Raw genomic sequence first — 19360 nt, 5'->3', positions numbered from 1 at the left:
CATGCTCAGGTTACTACTTCGAACCCGGTGGCGACATACATTTGTAGCTATCTTTCGTCATCCAGAGCTGTTTCAAGTTGGTTGACGAACATAAAGTTGCTATGTCATGAGACAAATTATGTACTCGTTAGCCTTAAGTCTAGGAGGGCCCGACCTTGTGCTGCGGACTAATGTCTATGAGATTCTAAGAAAATACACCTTATTTTCTAATTACCCTCACCCCACTGAGCCCGCCTGTGGGATAATAGGCCTTCTTTTATTATTATCCCGCCGTGAAATAGCGGAGTCTGTGTTTTCGTGCATATATATAGGTTATTGTCCTTGGCATAACTTGTCCATGCATAGTCAGATTTTCAAATTATTTGGTACAAATGATCAGCATGGATAGAAGGTGTGTTGCGATCATGATCCTAATTGCTATCTCCAAGATCAAGGTCACAGCTTTGAACTTAGATTTGTTTTGTTATTTTGTTGTAATATATATGTTTGTGCCCGAATCATAACTCGCTTTAGTCAGATTTCCAAATACTTTGGTACAAATAACCAGCATTTTATTGACAATCTGTAGTGATCATATTACACCTATTACTGCAAACGTCTCAAATTTTGGCACTCTGTAGAATGGTCCAAGATGATGATGATGATTATTATTGTTATTATGATGATGATGATAATGATGATAAAAATGTCAATTATATTAAAATCAGTACAACAGTATCTTTATGTTAGTAACCGACAACTTCCCAGTTTGAAACAGCACCGAGTGGCGAAAATCTCAACAGATACGAGTAGTTTTCACCCGGTCTCAAACGTGTGTCCCGCGACACTCTAGTCGATGGTTAGTTCTTCCGATTAATTTCAATTGAAATTTTACCCTGGCTCATATACGAGTTTACACTCATACGTTCGTTTACGGGTCTGGTAAAACGCACCGATATGGAGACACGTAAGGTCTTAACTGGGTAGATGAGAGACACAATATCTCTGGAAATTCCTGCTTTGACTAGGAATTCAACCCGCTCCGCCGGCTTCGTAGTCTGCAAAACTATCCACTGCACCACCCTCACCTGTGGAGTTATTCGTGCCGCTCCTATAGAGATACAAAATAAGAATGTTTCCATACGAATGCAGACACCAGGACTGGCAACTAAACTCTCTTAGAAAATATTCTCCAATAAAGTTCACGTCAGGGTTTTAAATGGGACATATTTCATTTGATGTATCCATTGTCGTCAGTATAAGTTTTCTTTGATGTTTAAAGCAATACGAATTGACAAAGATAAACAAAACGAAAACGAAAACCCTATCTTGCAGCGAACCCGCGGACGCCGACGACATCAGGGTCAATAGCCATAAGCAGTCTTCGAATAGTCAAGTTAGTCACTATTTTTAAGTATACATAAATGTATTTATACCAGGTGTTCAGCTTTTACAAGACTTTCTATGTCAGTTGAGACTGACTTGATTTTGATTTTAGTGCACTTTATTTGCTGTTGAAGCGATACAACCGGCGATTTGCCGATTGTAAAAGTTGAACAGGGTTTGCATGTGGTGTGCATCTTCCCCTTTAATCATACATATGCATATACATGTATTCATGCATTTAGTAAAAATGAAATCTTACAAACCAAACCTGATATGGATAATTTATAAGTGACATTTACATGTGGTACAATGCTACTATGAACAGACCAGTCATGATAACGGTATTCTTGCCAAGTTTAATTGCCAGATAACAAACCAGTACCAAGATATTAACCTAAACGGAAATATCCCTCTAATCAACAAGAGGGCCGGCATGGCCCACCATCGCTCACATCATGAGTAATACTACACTATACATGTTATTAAATGTGCGATATTTGCTCTAAGACAAATAGCTGATGTGGCTAGTCTTCGAGGAGAAAAAGCAAGGTCTTATGATACATAATTTCAATGCAAGTTTGGTCAAAATCAAATAAAAATTGTGATCTCTGTCATGTTCACAATGCTAAAATCAGCAAAATTTGTCAATTTAAGGGCCATAACTCCAAGACAAATATTGCTATAAAGCTGGTTTTCGTAAGGAACCGAGATGTTATAGATATATAACTTATATACAAGTTTGGTAAAACTGATGTAGTAAATATGGTCTCTATTGTGTTCACAAGACTAATATAAGCAAATTTTGCCCTTTTTGCCAATTCAGGGGCCGTAACTCCAAGTCTAATGGTGCAATGCGGTTGTTTTTGAAAGAAACCGAGATCTTATAGATATATAAGTTGTATGCAAGTTGAGTCAAAATAACAAAAAATGTGGTTTTATCGCGTTCACAAGGCTAAAATCAATAATTATTGCCATTTCTTGGGCCAACTCCAAGACGAATAAGGTGATATGGCTGGTTTTCGAAATGAACCGAGATACCATAGATATATATAAGTTCTGTGCAAGTTTTGTCAAAATCAAACAATAAATGTTGTGTCTGTCGTATTCACAAAAAAAAATGTGAGCGAACGGACGGTCGGACGACGGACGACGTACAAAGGATGATCACAATACCTTACTTTGTCACTTCGTACAAGTGAGCTAAAACATGTTACAAATGTGTTTCAGATGTAAAAATGCACTTTTTTGTTCATTTTTTCCGATTGAAAATGACATGTGACAAATGTGATCGGATGTCACATCAAAAATCGGCATCGATCACATTCGTCTCAAAAATTGTTACATATGTGCTTGATTTCTGTTACAAATGCGATCTGTTACGAATGTGGTCCTACAGTGCACTGCTAAACGGTTACACCAAACAACTAGATCTATCTTCCATAATTACATAAATAAATAAGTACTATTCCACGTAATCATTATTGGTCTTAGGTGTATGACACCTGCCGTTGGCTCTGCAGGTAATAAATTGTTCCTTCAACTGGAGGCGCAGACTTAAGTTGAATACCCAGATTGAAAACAACATTTGAATATTTAACACCGTTTTGAAGTACTTTAGAACGCTTCATCACTTTACTTGTTTGCTCTCTTTTACCAGTTGAGCTTGAAACATTTGCTTAATTAAAAACATTTAATATTAATAATCTAATTTGAAATATGGACCCGTAACTAATACAAAAGCGCGTTCATAGATCATTATCAGTTTTAGATGACTGATTTGACTGTTAATAATTAAGAGAAACTTTTATGATGAGGATAGACGCACTGGCATGAATCCGAATTATTCTGTTCCAAGGTATGAAAAAAAAACAGCGTAATGTATGGTGACTGGTTTTTGCCATTTCTTCTGCTGTGCACAAGAAAGTAAGTTATTCAAAATAAAGTTTCGGTTATCTTCTCTCATTGTTATCTATCATTGCACAAGTTTAATTTAATTCATTTTAGCACAATTGTGTTAATGTATACGTAAAGTTCCCGTAAGATGCACACCACGGCCATTTTTATGAGCGTTAACTGCACAACGGGGAAAAGTACATGTTATAGTGAATTATGTGTACAATACTGATACAGTACGAATGTGCCGGTCAATACTCCTTTTTATGATTATATCAAATTTGATTACCTTAAATAAAACGGGACGAGAAAGTTGTAAATACATTTCAGAAATCATTTATCTACACTTTTTTATATCTAAACTATTAAACAACGGTGGTGTTTGTTTTTATTTTCTATTTTCATATAATAATGATAGATTTTATTACCTGCGTTCCTAATTAATTTTGCATCATTCTTCTATTGTATAAATTAATTGTTTTTACATATCAGCTCTACTGAGACAGATCAAGTCAATCAATTAAACGGCACCGGGATTCCATCTGCAGAAAGTTTCTGTCTGGTCCCAATTTCATACTAAAATTGCTTCATAGAGTCAGTTAGTGGATTTTTTAATCAATTATTTGAATTTTTAAGACTTACCGTGTAAACTGCGTCAGAGAAAATAACAGTTAACAAAAATCTACACTGCTCCCAACGTAGGAAACACTGAAATTCCATATAAAATCATGAAGATAAACGGATTGTACAATCTACAATATTTGTGTGATAATTGGCAATACAGTTGAACAACTCGTGAATTTAATCTTTAGCCTGCTAAATTTCTAAAATGAATAGGTCCATCTTTCAATTTGGGCAGTATCATTTATTATTTGAAAGAGTGTTCACTGAAATTTACTGATTGAATAGCGACCAGTGCAGACTGATCTTGGTCTGCACTGGTCGCATAGGCAGATTCACTTGCCACCAGCAGGCTAAAGGTTAAACAGTATATTAAAATATAGTAGACGTATGTCTTTTGTCATATTTTTACGACTTAGCTCTTCCTACCAAGTGTGCAAAAAAAATGAAGAATACCAATAAACAAATAATATTTGAACAGCCTCAATGCCATAGCTAATTCAGTATATTATTACAAATATCACAAAAAAATGATAACTGCTTTTATGTTGTATCGCTATAGTATAAATAATCTATTTCTAACGTTTATTATTTCTGGCTGTAAAGTTACCACTCTCAGTTGCAAATGGCTTATTCTGAGATATTTTAAGGGCATATCAATAAATTGACCCGTCTGTAATTAAAAAATGATTGTCCGGGCAATACTGTAAAATAAGTAGGCGCATACAAGAGGGCCTTGATGGTCATAGACCCCAAGGGTGGGGGGTCGCACTGAACCTTACCTAAACAACAAATATGGCGGCACTATATGAAAATGTCAGTTTTTCCTAAATATTGTGTTTTAAGAGAATGTTGGAGAATAACACTTGGGTATAAACCTGCTTCACACTTTTGGAACATACCAGTCTTTGTTGATACGCAAAAGCTTTTGTAGTTTTCCAGGAATGCTGGTCCCGGGACTTGAATCGAGGAAAAATGTAATTGAAATCGTAGGATAAGGTTCAGTGCATTTTGCTTCAATAATATTTTTCTTGAAATAGCAATGACTATTAACCGGAACACTTTAATCATAAATTGGACCAAGCATCCCAACTTCAACAAAACTGGGAGAGGACCTTACAATGATTCTACAGACCAAGATGATGAACATCCATCATGTGGTTCATCTGAAGGTATTTCTATTTTTAGCTCGAGAGGGCTAGTTTAAAGGACCACATAAAGTTGCTACGGGCCAAGATTGATGAAGATCCATCAAGCGGTTCATGAGAAGAAGTCAATCAAAGTTTTCACATTTTTTTTGTACTGGGGCCTAGCATCCTAGTTTGAAAAAAACTTGGAAAAGGACCACATAAAGTTGCTATGGGTCAAAATTAATGAAGATCCATCAAGCGGTTCATGAGAAGAAGTCAATCAAAGTTTTCTTTCCTGCTGTTTCTTTCTTTTTTGTTGTTGTTGTTGTACTGGGGCCAAGCTTGAGCATTGATTGATGACCATACTCAAATGTTCCTAAGTTTCTGAAAAAGTGTAATTCTGTCCAGTACTTTCAGATGAGATGTCCTCTGAAGAAAAGTGCGGAAAGACGGACGGAAGACGGACGATGAGTGATCACAGTAGCTTACTTTGTGTTCAGGGGAGCTAAAAAGAGAGAAAAAGGAGAGAAAAAAATATAAAGACTAATAATTCTTTCGTGGTCATGCTGACAAAAATGTGAAAGACAGGCAGACAAACTGACAGACAGACGTACTGTTTGCGATTATAACCCCTCCCACTGCAGAGTAATTGCAAATATGTTATTGTCATTATTTACCTTAAAGAATTTAGAGACAACAGAATCAGCGCTTTCTCGTAAAACTGAATTTTATAATCATAACTGGAAACACACAGACGCTTAACGTAAGTACTACAGACAGGTCTTTATAGATAAATCACAACAACAATGTCGGCTTGTTTGAAACAATCAACGGGATTCATGTCTATTTTCATTCATTCTATAAATGAGCCGCGCCATGAGAAAACCAACATAATGGGTTTGAGACCAGCATGGATCCAGAGCAGCCTGCGCATCCGCGCAGTCTGGTCAGGATCCATGCTGTTCGCTAACGGCTTCTGTAATTGCTATAGGTTTTGAAAGCGAACAGCATGGATCCTGACCAGACTGCGCGGATGCGCAGGCTGGTCTGGATCCATGCTGGTCGCAAAGCCACTATGTTGGTTTTCTCATGGCGCGGCTCATTAATGACCTAATAATGTGTTTAGTAAACATTCTGAATCGAATCGAAACTACTTTCATTCATTTGCTTAACTGCGCATACAAGGTAAGAATGAGAAAATTCCTTATCAAAAATGCATGCGACCCTTATGATCTTGAAATAACAAATGAAGTCGTTCTTTAATGTGCTAGGTGTAAACTGATTTCAAATCATAATTTTAGTAGTTGAAGGAGAGGGGGCTCGACCTCATGATCCCAGGTTTCATAGTTAGAACTGCATCACTGTCCCGCTGTTGATAAAGCAGTAAAGTACATTCAAGGCATTTATATCCATTTCTTTGCCAGAATTGCAATCCACATTTATGATTCGTTTTAAATCTATGAAACTGTGGACAAAATCAAAATGATATTCTTGGAAGAAATACCGGAGCACTTCCATCGGCTAAAATACAAAAAGTTACTTATGAGATATCATGGTTAATGATAAGGCTTTTCTTGCAATCAGTCCTATCACATTAATATATGTTTGTATGATACATATTTTGGAAATAAACAGGCTTCACTGATGTCAAATATTTATTCACAAAAAACAACTAAAAGTTTTTAACCCACAAACTGAATGAAAAATTAAGCAACACCAGAAAAGATAATTCCAAATATTTGGTCGTAAATAATATAAGATCTGAAAATTCAGTTTAAACATACTTTATTGCTCATTCAATATTTACAAGAATATATAACAGTTGTACAGACACAAATAAACAAGCAAACGGGCCGGGCCACAAGTTCTTACAACATATAATACGACACAATTTGGCAGATTTAGAGAGCGATGTCTGCCAACATAGTTTTACCATATGGTTCTGTTATCGGGCTTGTGATAACATGGCAAAAAGAAAACCGAGGAAGTTTAGCTCATTTGGAGAAAGTAAAACACAACGCCAGATCTATTTTGATCTGTAACAAACCAAAAAGAACTAAATTCCTACTTGCTTCAGAACAACTTTTCACTTAAATAAGATTAATTTAATGTCAAAATAATAAGTACTGAAATATTAAAATATCACATGAAAACATATTCTTTATAAATTAAACAAATTCAAAACAAATTCAACAATAATCTAAAATAATAATTATTATGAAAATAGAATATTATGCCCCCACCCCCCCCCCCCCACCCAAAAAAAAAAAAAAAAAAAAAAAAAAAACTTCTGATAAACTATACAGAAATGTCTTACCTGTAATAAACTAAAAAGAACTAATTCCTACTTGTTTCAGAACAATAATTGAAACATGCAGGAGCGCGGTTCTTTTATAAACAGTCCTAAGCAATTCATTTACATAATCACGGAAATTGATGCCAATGCTTCACGTGATCATAGTATGAACTGTCATGCCAAAATTGTCCATACTATAGAAACATCAAGTCTAATAAAAATTTTTGCTGATCAACTTATATTTCATATATTTTCTCCAAGTTTCCAAGTTTTATTATTAAATTCTCAGTATGTACAAAGCATAAACATGAGATTCACATTCTAATAAATAACAATAATAATAAAGACACATGATCAATAGAGGACAACTCTTATTCAAAAAAGTGAAGGAATCATAATTGGGGTTGTGTTCAAAATCAATACAGTAATTTATTACACATCATATCAAATTTAGTAATTAAGATCCAACATTTGGTTCTAATTTTAGTGCCTCGTTACCTATTCTATAATTAGAAGTTTTAATTACCTCATCATCCATCATTGGCTAGGTTTTTGATTGGTCAGATTAATTGCACGCGCTTAGAACTGTGTAGCATAATGACCATAAATATGTTACTAGGTCAGACATTTGAGTTATTGTGTCATAATCATTGACCGTGAGAATTTTGAGAAAAGCATGCGTTATCCCTCACACGTGGTCTGCCGGTAAAAACTTTGTTCCGTGATTAAATGGGGATCAAATGAGTGTCACCAAATGGTGTTAATGTGGACAGGGATGTTAATTAATAGAATTCGCAGCAGATGTGTCATTTCTATGTGGAATTTATATTTAAAATCTATGGGAAAAAAAAGCATTCTCAATTGGAATTTTACCAGAGCTTTACAGTATGTCAACATGCGTACTATCAAGAAGGGGTAAGTTAAATATTTTCTCTTTAGTTTAATAGATCTATACCAATTTATATTATACAAAATTGGCTTTAGCATGCTAGTATACCATATTATGCATTTTGATGTCAAGTACTGGTGACATACCCTTGACCGAAAACGAAATCACAAGGGCACATCTGACTTGATTGTCGGCAGAATTGGTTGGAATTTTTTTTTTTCTTTCTCAGACCTATAATCATCATTTGTTTGTGAATATTCTTTTCAAATAGATCTAGTAACTGTAAAGTTCTAAAAAAATATATATATATATTAATATTTGAAACAGCAGTTTTGTTACAAGTGTCAACAAAAGTCTATATAGAAGTAAGAAAAAGACAAACAAAATATTAGGTCTTTTTGGGAAGATTACTATTAGCTACATAGTAAAATATAAAGATGGAATCTACTTCCTTCAGATCTCTGAATAACTGTTGTCCTGTATATTCTATCAAATATATGCATGAAACAGGTGTAGACACAATAATTTTATTGGTGTTGACAATCCATAAAGATTAACATGTAAATTAACATGTCAGTTTTGTAACAAGTATTTTAGACTTATAAATATTTCAATTTGGTTAAGTACCTTTTTGAAATAAATTCTGTGGAGTATGTACTACATGTCCTTTAATATTGTAACAAATGTTTTTAAACAAATCAAGTATTGCATTTTGAATGAGTAATCTACATACCACATGTCAATGTTGTAACAAGCATGTTTAAACAAGTAGAATTATTTCATTGCGGTTATAAATGTAAATTTTTGAAATAGATTTTTTGGAGTAGATACGGTAAAGTAGCCTATTATCAAATTATTCATGATTATTAGAATAGAGAGAAAAAAATACTGAACATCTGTTATATGGTTACTGGTCATAACCATCTAGTAGATAACTATTAGAATCTGACTTTATGTCAAAGAGTAAGTACAAAGCTATGTAATATGCTTAAAATGTATAAATGACATTCTAGGAAAATTAAACACTAACATAACCGGCATATTAAGATCTAATTGCAAACTGACACAAAGTTGCTGTCTTATTTTACATTATGGCTATGTATGAATAAATTTATACATATTTACTAAGAGAAAGATACAATGTTAGTGGCTACATTCTCTATATAAGGAAAAAGTATTTTCCTGCATATATTTTATATACAAGTCATATGGTGTACATGATATTCATCTAGAAAAAGTACAATAGTGGCATTTTGTCAAAGAAAAAATGCAAAGCTATGTAATATGCTTAAAATAAAATGACATTCTCGGAAAATTAAACGCAGTTGAAACATAGCCGGTATAATGAGATCTAATTACATATATAATGCTACAAATTTGCTGTATTATTTTACATTAAGTCTGTGTAAGAATAAATTTACATATATTTACAACGGGAAGATAGGATACAATATTAGTATCTGCATTCTCTATAGCAGGAAAAAGTATTTTTCTGCATGTAAGTCATATGGTATATTAATGCAAGATAATCATCTAGAAAATGTACAATAGATGATAAAACTACACAATAAAATATATCCGGTTGGTTATTTTTTTTTAAGTTTACAAAGAGTTACCCTAGTATAAACCCCAGGGATATGAAATATACACAAAATGTATGTTACAAAATATAGTAACTGTTACTGTATGAATTTTTCTTATTGCAATTTTCATACTGTTTGGTACAAGCCGCATTAAGGTTGTCTGAACATTACATTCTATTAGGTTCTTATTAGGCAATAGATTTAAAATTCTCATTTGTTATAATTTTTGCAATAGCTATACCTTCCCTGGAATTTTTCAAAGAACTAATTTGAATATCTGAAAATTAAAAAGAATATTTCTGGCTTTTTCATAAAACCTATCAAATAACAAATATGCTTGAAAAGAAGCAACTCTATCAATTTTTTCTAAAAGGTTATTTTCTTCTACACTTATTAACATTTTTTCTATTAAATATAAATTTTGAAAAATTTCATCAGTTTCTAAATCCTTTGTATTAATAATATAACAGCAGTTAAAAACAATGTCATCATCTAAATTCTGTTTTATCATAAAAAATTCATCCGCAGAGATCTCTTTAGTTACACACATATGATACATTATGAATATATTTTAAGAACACTTTCTTACATTTTTCGTATTTAAATTCCCTAACTAGGAGTGTAGTCCGGAATTACTTAAAGCTCTAAACTATACTAACTACGAATCAATAACCCTGAGCAAAAATCGAGATTTTCACCTAGTAAATATTTTTTAAAAATTCGATTCAATTATTTAATATTAATTTATTTTTCTCGTTAAAATTCGCATACACTAGACTTATTATCTCGATTACTCTCAAATAATTACTGTTGAAAAACGGCGTTAAACCCAAAACAAACAAACAAACAAACAAACTCAAATAACTACTGGTTGGCTTACTCTACGATAAATATAATTAGATAAATTCTATTATTAATTTGCAATTTTCGGGTTTTAAAAGCATTCCATAAAATTCTTTTTCAAATAAAGCTCTTGATTTCATAAGATGTTATCTTTTAGTACCATAAGCAGAATCATCTGAAAAATTTGGATGTTTGTTCATATAATCCGTTTTTATGAATGTGGATTTACAAATTATACAAGTCTTCTTATAATCAATTATATTCATGCAACATTAATGAACAGGCTGCAAACAACATGACATTTGACCAAAATGCAAGTCAAAATTTTCTTGTAAAATTCTTGATGTTTTTCCCACATACAAAACAATATTTTGATACATATACAAAGTTTGTACCAAAGTTTGCCTGGCGTCTAGATGATGTAAATAATTTTGCTAATTTATGATGAGATAAAGATAAAAATTTATGCAAATCATCATATTTAATAGCATTTGGAAATCCCGAAAGTTTTTGCAAACAATAAAACAATTTAATGGTATATTGGTGATTATCCCCTAAATAACCATAGAAAGCTTTAAAAAAAAAAACTTGAGCTAAATTGAATTTCTTTGGAATAAATCTGAAAATTAATTCCATTAACCGTGATATTCCAAGATATAAATTCAGAATAACTAATTCATTAACTTTAAATTTAGACAAAAGAAGTTCAAAAAATTTCGTATTCAAATTGGAATTTTTCATCATACAGAAAAGCAAACCTCAACATATCTATACTCTCTTTCTATAATTGATTTTCTATACGTATTATATCACTGAAACTTGATATGATTTTGAAAAGTGAAACGTCATAACTTCAAAATCTTTTGAAAATTCAGGAACCCAAACTGTTAACTCTTTGACAAACTTTATGATATTTTGATATCCTCTCTTGCATCATTGGGCAGATTTCTACCAAACCTAATAGGAGTTATTTGTGCCAAGCCTATTTATGCATACCATCGGCATGTTCGGATTCAGTGGGTTTTTTTTCAGTAGAGTTATGCCCCTAGGTTTTTCATATTTTACAATGTTAACACTACAGGCTGTATGCCATTAGTATGAAGCGTAGTTGTGAATATCATCGTCATCATGGTCATGTTCTGATTAAATTATTTTCAGTTGAGTCATGACCCTTGATTTGTCAAATTCTTTGATCTGTACTACTTCTTCTATACTACTGGTTACAATTCCACCAAACTTCACACCAGTTACCACTGCCAAGCCTAGTTGTGTATATCGTTGGAATTTTATGGTTCACTGATTTTTCCTTGAATAATAGCCCTTAATTTGTGGCATTTTACAATCTTTGCTCGCTAAGTGGTTGGATATATACTTTTTTCGTGAAAAAAAAACAATCTTTAGTTTATTATCATTCTGAACTCCACTAGCCTTCACCTTGAAGAGAAGAGGGCGAATTCTGCGCACTGTACTTCGTGTTGTTGTGATAAATGCTTGTGTTGAGTTCATATAAGATCGGTTAAGGGGTTAAAAAGTTACAGTCAGGATATGGAATTGTCCGGACATGGACAGAACGACGGGCAGAGGTGGAATGATTGCAAAATGGAGCTAGCCGAAATGAAAATAAGGAACATACTGGTATAAAGGAATTATAATTCAAATTATCTCCTATAAAAAAAAATAAAAAATTAAAAAGAAAGTAATAAATATCTTTTAAAAGTTTTAGTTTTTAGGCTTGATTCGGGACATTGGCTGATAAAATGATACTGATGATAATTGCTTTGAGATTGAGAAACACTAAAACACAAGTGCCAATGACATTGAGTATTTGTCAATTATGTGATATGGTAAGAACAGCGCAAGAATATGTTAGCAGATGCACGACATATGACTTTAACCCTTACCCTGCTAAATTTCTATAATGAACTTGTCCATCTTTCAATTTGTACAGTACCATTAACTGTTGAAAGGGGTGCTTACCAAAAAGATACTGACTGAATGGCGAACATTGCAGACCATGATCAGACTGCACGGATGTGCAGGCTGATCTTGGTCTGCACTGGTCGCAATAGCAGAATAACTTGCCGCCAGCAGGCTAAGGGTTAACTAGTGCATCTATACTCTGCAATTTCATCAGTTTCATTGCTTTTAAGAATTCATTCTTGTCATCGGTGAGTTTCAACACCGCGCTAAGAGAATCAAACAAGTTCGTGCCTAAGGTCGGCAACATTATATAATGATCAAGTAAAACAAAGTAGGAAAGGGCTAAAGGGTTTAACAGAAGTTATAACCATTAAAATTTCACTTACATTTTACTGATTATTACTGCCTCATTAATGTACATATAAAAACAACAGTTAAAACACCAGTTAAAACCTTATGAGTACCCCTATAATCTGTCTTTAAGATAATATTATATCATACCCAAAATTCATAGTTGGAAATATGAACAAAATTATCATACAATATGTACATATTCGTGTGCATGCACAGCATGCGTATTAGGTCTAATATAATACACACTAATAAACGAAACGGTAAGCATTCATTGAATGTATAATACCCTAACGACTGGAAGATTTTTTTTAAGAAATGGCTGTTTCTTTACGACTTTTTATTGCCATTGCAGCTTGTGATACATACTTACAAACGAAGTTTATATATTTGACCAAATTAAATATATTTAATCGCATGCAATAAGTTTTTCAGTGAGATGCACCTTTCCAACAACGTCATAGCCATCCAAGTAAATAAAACTTTCACCAATGCATTTGTGATGCTTCCTGGAAAACAAAGTGGACTTTTTATAGACACCGAATCTTAAACATAGTAAATGCACGTTCTCAATTTTTATGTCTTTAAAGTACATGTCATAATTAAAATTGGTAGTTCCGCTTCTTCTTTGCGTTTTTGTCCGTGTGTCTTTATTTCTTTTCCTATTTGATACTAAGGATACGTTAACAAAGATACTACATTTATCATTTTTCCTGCTCGGCTGTTGCAGACTGCACACATTGTTTACTGTAACCTTTAGTCTTCCCGTTACGATCAAAAACTGAATGGAAATATCAATCTCTCCAACATGGATGTCTTGAACTTTCGTTGATTTTGTAAACATGTCTGTCTTACTATTTATATACTCCTTCTCAAGTTGTGGTGTCACGTCAGGGTATACTGCAAACTTTCTTTTAACATGCGGTGACCATTTGAAGCACTGTTCACATTCCGGTATAATGTTGACGGCTTCCCTGACTGTATCTTCCCACAGGTTTGTTTCTGTTTCTCCTTCTGGAACATCCAATTGATGCATAACAAGTACAAGCTTTTGCTCGTCTATTTCATCTAATACCTTCACGATTGCCTGTCTGATGTTATCGTGAAATGGTTCTATTGGTTCCTTTGGCGTTATGCTACATGAAACGGGTTTACAATTGTAAATTTCGACTCCATTGAGGCAGTTAATGTAATACTGTCCCGACTCCGAGTTGGCTTTGACAAACTTCTTATCGGTTCTTTTTTGACAGATCACTTTATCTTGAAATGTATCTCCATTGCGTCTGCGGGACTGAGACCACATTCCAAATTCCGACATGGACTTGCGCATTATTTTAGGTGTCACCTCTTCTGGAAGTTTTGACATCCATTCGATACATTTATTGTTTTTTTCTCCTTTGGCTTGCGAAATCTGATAACGGGATTGGATTCCGTCGTCTCTTGCACGCGTTGACAGACATTCGTGTTCTGAGATTGAAGACTGTGTGTGCAACGAGACGTTTTTTCTTTCAAAACAAGCAGAATTGTCGGCACTGAAGCTGTTTCTGTCTACCTTTTTCCCAACGTCTATCTCGTTTACATACCTTCTTGTTCCCAAAGAGCTACATCTTGGGCGCAATAGGCTGTGTCCACTCCTACCATCGTCTCTATCAGAAGAGACATTTTGAATGCCACTCAACGAATTGTCTTTGAAGAAAGATTGCCCTTCATCTAAGAAAGAAGACACGTACGATTTAGTTTCCGACAGTATACTATTAAAGGAGTTTGCAAGTTCTCCTATTTTTTCTTTTAAAGGCTGAAAATTCGCATCAAAACACACATTTCTTGCTGCTTTAGATGATGCTTTTGCAAGCAATGAAGTTGTGAAACTTCTGCTCCGCGATCTAAAGTCGTCCATTTCCTATTTATTAATGTTATTTGTGTCGAACAAATAAAGGCCAGTCTTATATACCAAACAACAGTGATGTGCTAATCATTGGACTCCTGCTGAGACAGTGTAATCATGAAACACGTGAGGAATGAAACACGTGTGAGGAATGAGCACTGAAGCAAAGGGATGGTAACAAGTAGATCAAGAAATTTTCATAAAGCTTTAGTATGAAAGGAAATATGCTGGCATACATATTTGTCTGAAGCTACATATATAATTATCTATACACATCTTGACAAATAAGAATCTACTCGCAACAGACCCAACGTCAACCTTTTCTAAGCTTTTCGTTGTTCCAGTAAGGCAAGATAAAAGAAATATCTAATACAATACTATACAAATATTCATCTCGACTGTTGCTTATCATGCAGGTTCTCAAATGCAGTATCTATTTATTTTTTGTCTTATATTTACAGTCACGCCGACACAATTTAGGTCATATGGCGATTTATCAAGCTTTTTTCTGCTTGATGAAGAACCTAGACGCCCCTCAACGTATTGTTTCATGTATGGGCGAGCACCTGGTTTGAACAGCCAGCTGGATGGCTTCCTCACGTGAACAATTCAACAATTCAAGCGACATTTCACACCCACATTTTGAGGAGCAAGTGATACGGAGTGAGCGACCTGAAAGCTTAATGTTAACTGAAAGGGGTATCTAAATCGTGCAAGTAATCCACAGCAAGTGATCAAATGGATATCTAAATTGCATTGGTAATCATCAGCAGATGCTCTTTACACCAGTAAAATACTGTGGGTGCTTCAGAATGGTTTCTAAATTGCAATGATAATCAACTGCTGGTGCTCAAGGGGGTGTCTAAATTGTGCCAGTAATCGACAGCACGTTCTCAATGGGATGTCTAAATTCAGTCAGTGCTTAAATGGGTTTCTAAATGATGCCAGTAGTCGACAGTAAGTGGCACAAACACCCTAATAAAAATCTGGTATTCTTTATTATCCCCCGCCGAGGGAGGAGGGATATAGTTTTGGCGTCGTCCGTCTTTCCGCCCGTCCGTCCGGAGCCATATCTAGGAAGTGGTATAGAATATTTAAATAAAACTTCATATACATGTTTACCACTATAGGGAAATGCGGCCCGTCAAGTTTCATTTAGATTGCCTAAGTAACACCAGAGTTATGGCCCTAAGTATTTTCTAATGTTAACTATATAGGGAACTATAAATATTGCAATTTCTGCTTCATAGCTTGTGACATATTTCACCTAGGACTATGAAACTTTAAATGAATTTAGATCAACATAATGTGGTAGTGCACACTTAATTTCGTCAGGATCTCTTTAGTAACTTCGGAGTTACTGCCCTTTAGTTGTTTAAAAGTCGACATATTTGTACATAACAAATTAACCAATTAATAGAATTTCATTAAACTTCTTTCATTTTTTCCATGAACATTTATTATCAACATGTGAAGTTGTGTACCCACACCCAGTCACCCCCACGGCCCTGGTCACCCCACCACCACCCCACTCCACAATGTTTTTGTTTTTTGTTTTTAAATCTTAAACCTTCCATGAATATTCATCAACATGCCTAGTTGTACCCTCCCTCCACCTAGCTCCTACACCCAGTCACCCCCACCACCCCGATCATGCAATCACCACACCCCTCCCGCCAACAATTTTTCTGATTTTCCATCAATATTTATTACAAACATGTGAAGTTTTGTACCCTCAACCTCTAAAAGATATGTTGTTTATTTTTGAAATATAATAGGAAATTGATAATCTTACCTTAGTGAACATGTCAAGGTTCAAATGTAAGTAATTACCTGTACAATTATATTTGAAAATATTGGTATACGGTTGTGAGGTATGTCCGTATACAAGTGATGTCATACGGTCGTATAAATATACACTGCGCTTCTAATTTGGTCAGATCGTAGACAGAATTCCAAGTGTGCATGCCAAAAATAAATTATTATTATTATTGGGACTTTTATGTAATTTAGGCGAGGCTCCCTCATATTTGCGGATTCGGCTCATGCTTGCCGGGTCCTCTTGATATCTATTTTATACTTTTGGTCCGGGTTGTTGTATAAGCTGGTGGTTTAATGTTGTAGTGCTAAAAAAAAAAGAAAAATATCAAACAGGGAATAAACCTTGGTAGTGTTTGAGACTAGGGTTGCAATGAAGTTTTAATACGAAACATTGTTAGGTTTCAAGTCTTAGACATCAGTTCAGAAACAGAGTTTAGGTTTTGACCTAGGTGGGTTGTTGAAAGGTTAGTCTCCCATGATTGCAGCGTATGCTCATATTTGCAGGGGTCTCCGATCCACATACTCATCATAGGTCGAGTGGTTCGTGACAGTGGCAATTTGTTGAAAAGTGTTCCGTTTGAAACATTGCTGGTATAAGGTCAAAGATATAGGTTGTTCAGTTATTGTACCATGATGTTGATTATCTGCCTGATTTTTAGTTGATTTATGTTTTAAACAATCATTTATAAATCATTCGGCAAACTAATCAGAAGCAAGGCAGCTTGAGAAAAAATATATATAATATATATAATTTACTTAAGCTTTCTGCTTCTGATTAGTATAATACTTGTATAATTATTTTTTCTTTTTTTATATTATTTGTATTATTTATATATATATATATATATATATATATATATATATATATATATATATATATATATATATATATATATATATATATATATATAAGCATTTAGTAGAAATATAGCATCAATGGTGCTGTAGTTTGCCTTAAAACCAAACTGTGCATCGGTAATAACATCATTTGCTATAGACCATTTCTTCAATCTTTCATTTATAACAATTGTAAATAATTTTGCAAAACAGCTGACCAGCGTAATAGTGTAGTTGTTAACATCTGGATTATCTCCTTTTTTTAAATATACATATATAGGAATAATAACACCTTTTGACCAAGACTTTGGAAAACACTGTTTATTAAGAATATAATTAAATAGAATTTCTAGTGGCTTAACAAGTACATCTGTACCTTCTTTAAAGTACTCGTTCAAAATAGTATCTAAAGAACATGGTTTATCTCTGCCTAATAATTTAACAGCTTGACGAATTTCATCAACTGTAGTTGCTACATCTAATTCCTAAAACGTTGAGTTACTCGAATGTTGTGAATCAAAATCATTTTTTTAAAAAATCTTGACACTCTATGTCATCTACAATTTTAAATTTTGATGTAAACTCTTTAAAATGAGCATAAAAATCTTCAATGTTTATATTTTAAGATAACTTCAAAATCAGTATAAATGACAGTTCTATTGGTCACACTAGCCTAAATATTATTCCCTATAGATTCTATATGAAACTGACAATTTTCAGAGAGTTGCCACACTTAGCTAGTACCATTTCAGAGAACAAATCCTTACCTCATTTTAAAGAATTTTGATAATAAAATCTGTTAAAAGGGTCAAGTTACATTTGCTTACTGTAGGCTAAATCACTTCCAAATCACAATGCTGTGACCTGGTGGTACTACTCATACTAAAATTGGCATTCAATTCATCAAATACAAGGTTCTATTCCATTTTTTTCTATTAAAATGTGAAAAACACATACACAATGAAATTTAAACCAAAAAAAACAGCATTAATTTAGACCTCAGTCAACTCATGCCAAGTCAAAATTTAGTGTTGAATAATCTGTCCGCCATTACGCGACCAGATGGCTCCCGAGCTAATTACTTTAGTAACCTGTATAGTCAGGCCTATGATTAAACATGCTGTCTAACTCACTCACATTTCTATTTACACGAAAATATAACGTCAACATGTAATCTTATGTACAGGGGACATTCGGAAAATGTGTAGATCTTATAGAGGAAGGGTGTTGTAGAATGATATAATTATATAGCACTGAAGTTTGAATGAAATTTTCAGTCATGGATATCTTTACTTTAAAACATGTACATGTACATATCCTGACGCCGAAAAGACTGACGATTCCTTAGATGACTGTTGATCATGAAGAAATGCTATTATTGGGGAAAAGTTCGCACATCTCCTATACAGAGACTGGCGTACGCCTTTCATGTACATCCAATTTTGTGTGTAACGTCTTTTCAAAGAAAACCTGTGATATGTAAAAACTGCAGTTGGAGATTTTCTAACAATGAGGACTCATATTTTGAACAACATGACTTGCAGAAACCAGTAATTTGGACGTCCTAATGCATTTCATCATACTGGAATATACTAGTACTAGAATATACGAGGACAGTAGGCTAGAAAATTATGCTGAATTTTTCTTAACAACGATATCCTTAATAATAATAAATAAATAAAATTTGAAAAATATGCATGTCCAGTTTTGGTTAATATAATGACGTAAATTCAAATGCCATCATATGCCTCATATAACATGTTTCGCTACTTATGTCACACCTGCACGAAACACATTAAAATATTCATAAAATAAAGTGCGTCAAAGACAGCAAAATGACCAAAGCATCTGTAGTCGGTTCTTAGTACTTACCTCAAACACTTCGCCCAACTACTGTTCGTGCACTATTTGTGTGGATAAGGTACA

Source organism: Mercenaria mercenaria, chromosome 13 (assembly GCF_021730395.1).
Source record: "Mercenaria mercenaria strain notata chromosome 13, MADL_Memer_1, whole genome shotgun sequence".
NCBI lineage: Eukaryota > Metazoa > Mollusca > Bivalvia > Venerida > Veneridae > Mercenaria > Mercenaria mercenaria.
Note: the sequence above shows the minus strand (reverse complement) of the source record.